Source organism: Thalassophryne amazonica, chromosome 8, assembly GCF_902500255.1.
Source record: "Thalassophryne amazonica chromosome 8, fThaAma1.1, whole genome shotgun sequence".
NCBI classification, from domain to species: Eukaryota; Metazoa; Chordata; class Actinopteri; order Batrachoidiformes; family Batrachoididae; genus Thalassophryne; species Thalassophryne amazonica.
Genome location: NC_047110.1, coordinates 93295599 through 93305377, shown reverse-complemented (window position 1 = coordinate 93305377; position 9779 = coordinate 93295599).

Here is a 9779-nt window from a genome sequence, read left to right as displayed (position 1 = left end):
CTTATTGTTGGTTATCGCTGTAAAAATGCTCATCTTTTAAATACCAATGCTTAAATGTTGCATGTCTGAGAGTGAGTGGAGGGTTTTGTATTTTTTTTTTTTCGGAATGTTGCGTCAACGCTCGGTGATACATTTTGTCATCAGTCTAGTTCTTTAAATGTCTAGAAGTCCAGTGACACTGTCATTTTATGTGTGCAAGGCTTCAGGTTTGCTTGGTCCTGAACTGGAAACATGTTGTTGTCCAGAGATTATGAAATTACGTGATGAGTGTGTAACATGATCAGTATATCTTTCCTCTATAAAGATTAATATAAAGAGTGCGATGAATCCTTGTTAGATTCTTCTGGTGGTCCATGCCTAGGTTCTGTTCCTCATGCGTGTTCATGAATCTAAAAGTTCTTTGAAAGAGATGTTGGATTTGTTTGTTACAGTAACATGCAGACGGAGAAACCTGCCAGCCCTGTTAATCTGGGATGCCAGACCCAAAGTTGTGAACTCGAATGCAGTGAGGGACAGACCCGATACAGGTTGCAATGGTACCATGACCCAGATATAGTGAGGTGTTGGGGTGTGAGTGTAACAGTATCTAGTACCCTGACACCAAAAGTCGCTTTAGCCACAGATAATAGAGCTCTTGGGTTGTAGCATCCTTGTTAGAGCATCTGCCCCCCGTGCCTGAAGTCATGAGTTTGAGCCCAGTGAGGGGCAGCCACAACACAGGTTATATTGGTGCCGTGACCTGGATCGGAGTGATCTTTAAGGGGTGACCATAACAGTATGTGGGTGCAGCACCAAAGAATGCTCTAGTGTCAGAAAATTGAGATTGTGGGTTAAAGCATCTGACTCCCATATCACCAAAGGTTATGTGTTTGAGTCTACTGAGGGACTTACAGTAGTGTTCAGAATAATAGTAGTGCTATGTGACTAAAAAGATTAATCCAGGTTTTGAGTATATTTCTTATTGTTACATGGGAAACAAGGTACCAGTAGATTCAGTAGATTCTCACAAATCCAACAAGACCAAGCATTCATGATATGCACACTCTTAAGGCTATGAAATTGGGCTATTAGTAAAAAAACGAACCAGGTGGGAGGCGGGGAAACGGCCGGAGGGCACAAAGGGCTGGACTTAAAGGGTTTGACATGACTGACATGAAAGGAGGGGTGAACATGCATAGAACCAGGCAAACGAAGACGGACAGAAACGGTTAATGACCTTGAACACGGGGAAGGGACCAACGAACCTGGCAGCCAGTTTCCGAGGAACACCCCGTAGCGGCAAATGCCGGGTGGAGAGCCAGACTTTCTGACCAGGCGTGTAGACAGGAGCCGAGGACTGTTTGTGGTCTGCGGCAGCTTTGTATTGTGCCAAGGAACTGTATAGGGCACGACGTGCCTGCTCCCAGGTTCGTTGGCACCTGACAATCAGACTTAGGGCAGACAGGACCAGGGACCGAAGGGTGGAGGAAGAAAACAAAGAGGGAGGATGACCAAACACCACATGAAAAGGGGAGAAACCAGAAGAAGCAGAGGGCAGACTGTTGTGAACAAAAACGTTGTTGCACTACATGAACCATCTTTTTGATTCCAGGATGACACGAAAACCGGCTATTGTGGGCCCACTCGATTTGCCCGGTGGACAATTAGAAGGCACGCAAACGTTGCAGAGGGCTTCCTTTACCCATGATTCCACCTCCCACGTAATGGCCAAGATAAAACATGATGCTGGGAGGATATTGCCAAGGTTAGAAGGTGTATCGGCTTTATCGTATTGCCTGGACAAGGCGTCAGGCTTCCCATTTTTTGAACCGGGTCGGTACAAGATAACAAAGTTGAATCGGCTGAAAAAGATTGCCCAACAGGCCTGACGAGCATTTAAGCGCTTCACAGTGCGAAGATAGCGAGGTTTTTATGATCTGTGTACACCAGAAATGGCAATTGTGTCCCCTCAAGCCAGTGACGCCACTCCTACAAGGCCACTTTTACCACCAGCAGTTCACGGTCGCCGATGGAGTAATTTTGTTCTGCCGCCGACAACTTACGGGGCAGATAGGCACATGGATGCAACTTCTTATCTTTGGGACTCATTTGCAACAGAATCGCTCCCACACCAATATCGGAAGCATCGACCTCAACCATGAACTGCCGTGCAGGGTCAGGAAGGTGTAGCACGGGGGCAGCGGTGAAGCGTTGCTTTAGGACCTGGAATGCCTCGTCACATTCAGGCGTCCACTTGAATGCCTCAACGGACGAGGTTGCGTTATGGAGTGGTGCAGCGATGGTACTGAAGTTCCTAATAAATTTCCGATAAAAGGTAGCAAATCCCAAGAATCTTTGTACATCCTTCCGATTGCTTGGAACTGCCCACTCACGCACTGCCGCCACCTTGTTTGGGTCCATTTGAATCTCTCCCTCAGAGATGACGAATCCCAGAAACGATACTGTGGACCTGTGGAATTCGCACTTTTCTGCCTTGACGAAAAGGTTGTTCTGTAATAAGGTCTGCAGGACAGAACGGACATGCTGAGTATGTGTGTGGAGATCGGGAGAGAAGATCAAGATGTCATCCAGGTAAACAAAAACAAATCTATTCAAGTATTCTCGTAAAATGTCATTTACCAAATTCTGGAAGACTGCTGGGGCATTTGTGAGCCCAAAAGGCATCACCAGGTATTCATAGTGCCCAGTTGGGGTGTTAAAAGCAGTCTTCCATTCATCTCCCTGCTTAATTCTGACCAAATGGTTAGGCATTACGAAGATCTAATTTTGTGAACACTTTAGCGCCCTCTAACAGCTCAAAAGCGGACGAAATCAGTGGCAGAGGATAGCGATTTTTAACAGTGATATCATTTAACCCCCGATAGTCAATGCAAGGACGAAGTGACTTATCCTTTTCAACAAAGAAGAACCTGGCTCCAGCGGGGGATGACGATGGACGAATCAATCCAGCATCCAGTGACTCCTGGATGTACGAATTCATCGCTGCTCGTTCGGGAGCTGAAAGAGAAAACAATTTTCCCCGGGGAGGAGTCGCCCCAGGGAGAAGATCGATGGCACAGTCGTACTCCCGATGTGGAGGTAGAGACTTAGCCTTAGCTTTGCTAAAGACTAGCGCTAAATCATGGTAACAAATGGGTACGCCCTCTAGATCAGAGTTACTAATATTGGTCGGAACCTCAGGTGCAGACAGGCAAGACTTTTCACAAGAAGATCCCCATGTTTCAATTTTACCCTGAGTCCAGTCTAGACTAGGTTTATGTCGTTGCATCCAAGGGTGCCCCAGAATCACAGAGTGAGTCATGTTATCAAATTGAAAACTAATTTGTTCAGAATGATTGCCAGAAATGATCATGCAAACAGATTGGGTGCGGTACACAATTTGACCTAATTCATGGCCATCCACCGCACGGACCACCAGTGGGCATGAAAGCTGATAAAATTTCAGATGGAGGGACCTGGCAACAGAGGATGACATGAGATTAGAATCAGCCCCAGAATCAATGAATACAGGACATTCTATGGTGGTATGGTCAGATGATAAAGTGGCAATTAAATCATTCTGAGAGGACGTATGAATTGAACTTTGACTCACCTGCACTACCCTTCTCGGCCGCACGGGGGCACCCTTTACTGGACAGAGGGTTGCAACATGACCTGACTGACCACAATAAAAACAACGTCCTTCCGCTCGACGCCGCTCACACTCCGCCAGGGAGAGGCGTGTCCATCCCACTCGCATGGGCTTCTCTGCAGAGCTGGGCAGAGTGTTGCTGCCAGAGCGGCCGGAAGTGGATGATCGATCCGACGACGAGAGGACTGGCTGGGCGTAATGGTGGCTGTCTCGGCGGAGAAGGTCAGACAGACGGCGATCAGTCCGGATAGCCAATGCTATCAGATCATCAAGGACATTCAGCAAGTTTATCGCCACCAGCTGGTCTTGAATGATGCCACTGAAACCCCGGAAGAACACATCTTGGAGCGCCGCCTGGTTCCACTTGCTCTTCGGGGCGAGGATGCGAAAATCGATGGCGTAACCTGCCACCCAGCGGCTGCCTTGCTTTAACCTCATCAACGAACGCGCCGCCTCGCGCCCAGGTGAGGTGTGCTGGAAAACCTGCTCTAGAGCGTGAGTGAAGGCTGCCAGGGAGGAGCAAGATGGCGAACCGCAGCTCCACTCTGTCGTGGCCATGCTGCAGCCCGGCCGGTCAGGTGAGTAGTTGCTCCATCTGAGAGCTCACTGAGGCCATGAAAGAAGCCTGCCGTTTGGCTAACTCCCTAATCCCTGAGTTCAGAGCGGCTAGCTGGTCCTCTTGCAGAGCGAGCTGCCGACAGTGGTAGCGTACCGCCAGCTGGAAGGCGTCTGCGTCTGCTGTGTCCATTGTTGGCCAGATTGTACTATCAGGTTTGACAGGCAAGACGGGCTGGACACAAATGCAGGATGCAGGTACACAGCTCAGTGGAGATAAGGTGTTTACTCTGTAAACAGGCTGGAGTCGGTACACAGATAGGCAGTCCAAAAAGAGCAACAGTAACAAAAACATCAGGCTTAGGCGTGGTTGAGGTACACAGGCAGGTAGTCAAAAAACATGATGAGGCAAACGAAGCAAGGCAAAGAAATACAAGAAATAGAGCTGGAAAGAGGCACAAAGCGCTACAGTCTGGCAAGGGAGTAAGGCACAATGGGGAGCTTAAATACGAGGTCTATTAGAAAAGTATCCGACCTTATTATTTTTTTCAAAAACCATATGGATTTGAATCACGTGTGATTGCGTCAGACAAGCTTGAACCCTCGTGCGCATGCGTGAGTTTTTCCACGCATGTCGGTTGCGTCATTCACCTGTGAGTAGGCTTTGAGTGAGGAGTGGTCCAGCCCCCTCGGCGGATTTTCATTGTCAGGAAATGGCAGAATGATTTGGGCTTTTTTTCCATCAGAATTTTTTCAGAAACTGTTAGAGACTGGCTGCTGGAAACCATTAGAAAAATTTATCTGGCTATCGGTGAAAATGTTACAGGCTTGGTAGAGAATAAGGAGTGTTACTGTCCCTTTAAGGACGGCCCCCAGTGGCTGTGGGGCGCGCCGCGCTCCGAAGCCGCCATCGACAGGCTGAACGACCATTTCATTTCTAAACAGATGGCTGTCTGGATCCTTGACCATTGTGTGCCATTTCTCTGGTTATCATAAGAGCTGGACATCAACCATTTTCCAGCAGATTTCACTTTTAACAAGAGATTTTGTCATGGAAAGCCGAGCGGGGGCTTCGCGCGTCACGATGGATTCGCTACTGGAGCGAGACAAAACCGTTTTGGTCTCACAGGACGGCTTTGAGATGGCGTTCAGACAGCTGTCGGTAGTTTTTCCATCGAGTGATTATCCGAGAAATTGTGGATGTGCCTGGACATGCTAGAACATGTCCCGTGAGGCTTCATCACGGCGTTGCTTTGTGCCATGCGGCACCACCGCAACGCGCGAAGCCTCCACTCCTCTTTCCATGACAAAAACAGTGGAATGTGCCGTTCATTTCCAAACTGGACGCTGTGTTTTATCCGGGACGTCCTCTGACTAGCACAGGAATTGTGAAAAGACGTGGACAGCAGCACTTTTTCGGCACATTGAGACAGACGTGCAGAGGAATTCCGCGCATCGCGGCGGTGCCGCATGACGCAAAGCAACGCCGTGATGAAGCCTCACGGGACATGTTCTAGCATGTCCAGGCACATCCACAATTTCTCGGCTAATCACTCGATGGAAAAACCATCGACAGCTGTCTGAATGCCATCTCAAAGCCATCCTGTGAGACCAAAACGGAGGTGGTTTTGTCTCGCTCCAGTAGCGAATCCATCATGATGCGCGAAGCCTCCGCTCGGCTTTCCATGACAAAATCTCTTGTTAAAAGTGAAATCTGCTGGAAAATGGTTGATGTCCAGCTCTTGTGATAACCAGAGAAAGTGCACACGACGGTCCCGGCTCCACAGAGCCATCCGTTTAGAAATGATCCGGTGGTTTGTGGCTCTCGATGGCGGCACGGAGCGCGGCGCACCGAGCGTCCTTAAAGCCATCCTTAAAGCTGTAGTAACAGTCCTTATTCTCTGTGAAGCCCGTAAAATTTTCACCGAAAGCCAGATAAATTTTTCGAATGGTTTCCAGCTGCCAGTCTCTAACAGCTTCTGAAAAAATTCTGATGGGAAAAAAGCCCAAATCATTCCGCCATTTCCTGACAATGAAAATCCGCCGAGGGGGTGGACCACTCCTCACTCAAAGCCTGCTCACAGGTGAATGACGCAACCGACAGGTGTGGAAAAACTCATGCATGCGCACAAGGGTTCAAGCTTGTCTGACGCAATCACACGTGATTCAAATCCATATGGTTTTTGAAAAAAATAATAAGGTCGGATACTTTTCTAATAGACCTCGTACACCCAGGTGATGAGAGGTGCAGATAGAGAACAGGTGTGCGTGGAACACACCAGAAGGAGGGCGTGGCCAGACAGAGGGAAACACCCACCACCAAGAGCCAGCAGAGACAGACAGGAAAGACAGACTCAAACAAAACAAAACCCCACAAGAGAATAAACAAAATGTAACTGAAGAACACAGAGCCAAGAAATAAAAGCTGGCAAGACCCAAATCCTGACAAAGACAAGGTACACATATGCCATTGGATATGTTTTAGAAATGGGTGCAAGACCACCTACATCAAATTCTAGTCAAGACCAATACCTTTAAAAGTCTAGTATGAGTCAAGACCAATACTATGGGATTTTGGAGTGGTTGAGACTGAGTCTTTGGAGGAGATACGACCAATTCAAGACTGAGGCTTAAAAAAAAGTTTGTTTCCAAAACCATGGATTTAATTAGACTTAACATCACCCCTGTTAACATTCAAAAGTGGCATTTCTGTTGGGAAGACTGGTTTTAGCAGCTTATTTGTAGTCTACATGAACACTGTGAGGTTAAAAGGTCCAAAAAACAGAAAAATTTACCAAAATTTAGTATACTGTAAAAGTCCTTGATATAGATACTGAACTCTTTTGATAGCTTACATTACAGTGAGATGATAATTAACATAGCTATAATTTGTAATTAATGCATCTCCTTGTTTTAGTCTGATACTGAGACTTATTTTAGTCTGAGACTAAGTCAAGCTGGAGTACAATTGCTTTCAATTCTGAGACAAGACCGAGTACGTGAAAAGGTGGTCATGGGTACAGTCTTGAGACCAAGACCGGTCTTGAGAACTGCAACACTAGCCTATGGGTTTTCAAAGAAGCTGTGGTCAGGTGCAGTCTCAGTGCTATCATATGGCAGCAGACAGCGATTTCACCATAGACGAGCAAAAGCCTGGTCTAAAGTCAACTGACAAGTTTATTGCTGTTTACAAGGGACAGCATTCAGACACACCAGACACTGGTGGGTCCATGATGCATGTACTCTCTGCTAGTTAGCATTCCAATGCAATACAGAACTGCTCACAGGGCTTAGGAGGTTTGAGTGATCAGTTCGATGTACTGAAAAGCTCTTTGAGCATTTGCATCAGATTGAAAAGCGTTGTATAAATACACAACATCCAGCAACAATAGCAGTGTTATAATCATTTAATTATCAGTATTTACTATAGCAGACACCCTGGTGTATATTTTAAGTCATTGCCTGGGTTCCTTTCAGGCCTGCAGTCACTGGGAACACTCAACTGTTCATGGTTGTCCCGGGAAAGCACTGTTGTTACTATGTGCTCTGACAATTCCATGTTGTTTTATTTGTTAGCATAAACAAAGCAGATGGTCACCCCACTAAATTTGGTCTGCTTCAGGTTTCTTCCTATCAAAAAATAATAAAACAAAAATCCAAGAGAGTTTTTCCTGACTCTCCCTGCTTGTTCGCGAGGTGGGCAATGTTTAAACCTTGGTGCTCATTTTAGGGCTTTGTGCTTACTTTTGTTGTAATTTGGTGTAAATTGAATTATGGAATAGAACTATGTGCAGCAGATGTATAATATGTGGCCAAATGGAGAAAACAGACAGGCAGGTGTGCAGCAGATCAGAGAAACAGAAACCCTGACATATGCTCTCCACCTCAAAGGAGAACGAAAATCAAAGGTATCCAAGGGACACCCATACTGACTTCCTCTATAACAGAAAAATGTGTTTATTGTGCACTGCTTCTGCCAGCGCTGGAAGGAATTCTCAGACCGGCGTGCACTGTGGATGGATGGATGATATTTTTCCATTTATTATTTTTGCCAGTATCGAATACTCATGTTAACCTCTGCAAATGACAAATACTCCTCAGGGCACTTTGTGCAGTCAGGGTTCGTTTCTTGATGAAATTATCAAAGAAAAGTCTGGTTCAGATGGATCTTTAAACAATAATGTTATTTTCGGTGAAATGCCTAAATGATCTGTTCCTGGAGAGTGAAATGTATCTTCCCAAATCTTGTTTACGACCTCCTGCGGAGCAACGTCCATTGATATTCGCAGGGTTGGGTAGGATTACTTTGAAATGTAATCCAAAAGTAATGAGATTACAAGTAATACAAATGTATGTACATACATACATGTAATCCACATGTATTCTTTCAAAGTAATCCTACCCAACCTTGGATATTCGTATATGGCTATGGCACTTGTTCCATATTTCCTTCCTCGGTTTTGTAACTACAACCACCATTTTTTCAGTCAAACCAGATCTGTTGAAAGTCTGGACCCTTAGGACATTATGATGGTGTTGAAGTGTGCATGAAGGGGAAAATGCTGGACGTACACTCCATCTGGGTCAGCTTAGACGTGAAATCCTGTGTAGGCCGTAAGTCTCCCCAAACACCATTGTAAACCTCTTTGTGCACAGCACTGAGTCTACTAGCACTCTGTGTGCAGTTGAAATTCTGTCACCAATCTGACACATTATATAAATAGCACACCTTAGTTGTTTAATCCATCAATGCTGTACACAACAATGAAAATAGTCCACACATCGGGCTCAGATTGGTCTACAAAACACAAAAAGCCATGTTGATAACACAGCGCAGAATCTACCCAAGCATGATAATGGACATGTGACATCACATGTGCTCTATTTCCCTGGGAGGCTATAAAAATATGACCATACTACATTATGTTATGATCAGGGATGCACATAACTGGTACTCATCGTGCTCGTGCGTGCTAAACATCATGGATGCACAGCAGAGGGAAACACTTTTCCTACAATCTGTCATTGCATTCCTCTTATGAAGCACTTCCCTTGTGTTTTCTGCTGCACATCATTTATTTTTCTCCCCCGGAGGGGGGGAAGATATCCAGGCGGGAAGCTACACTGTTACACCGACACCACGAATATGTATTTTTTAATCTGATTAAATTGTGCATACTTGTGAATGTTCAAATAAGTCATTTTCTAGATCAGCCTTTCATTGCTATTGGCAATGACTGCTAAGATTGTGGTATTCACACACACACACACACACAAACACTATTATTTGTAGCTGTTCTCTCACCAACCGATGCTTAACAGGTGCCCCCCCCCCACCAAAATTGGGTTGTGACCCCATGGTCTGAGCTCTCGGGAAACAAAATAAGTCAACGCAGTGAACCTAGAAGTAGATAAAACAAACAGACCATACACCCTGTGTGTGTGTGTGTGTGTGTGTGTGTGTGTGTGTGTGTGTGTGTGTGTGTGTGTGTGTGTGTGTGTGTGTGTGTGTGTGTGTGTGTGTGTGTGTGTGTGTGTGTGTGTGTGTGTGTGTGTGTTGGGCAGAAACTACAGCAGAATTGCAAAGTGTCAG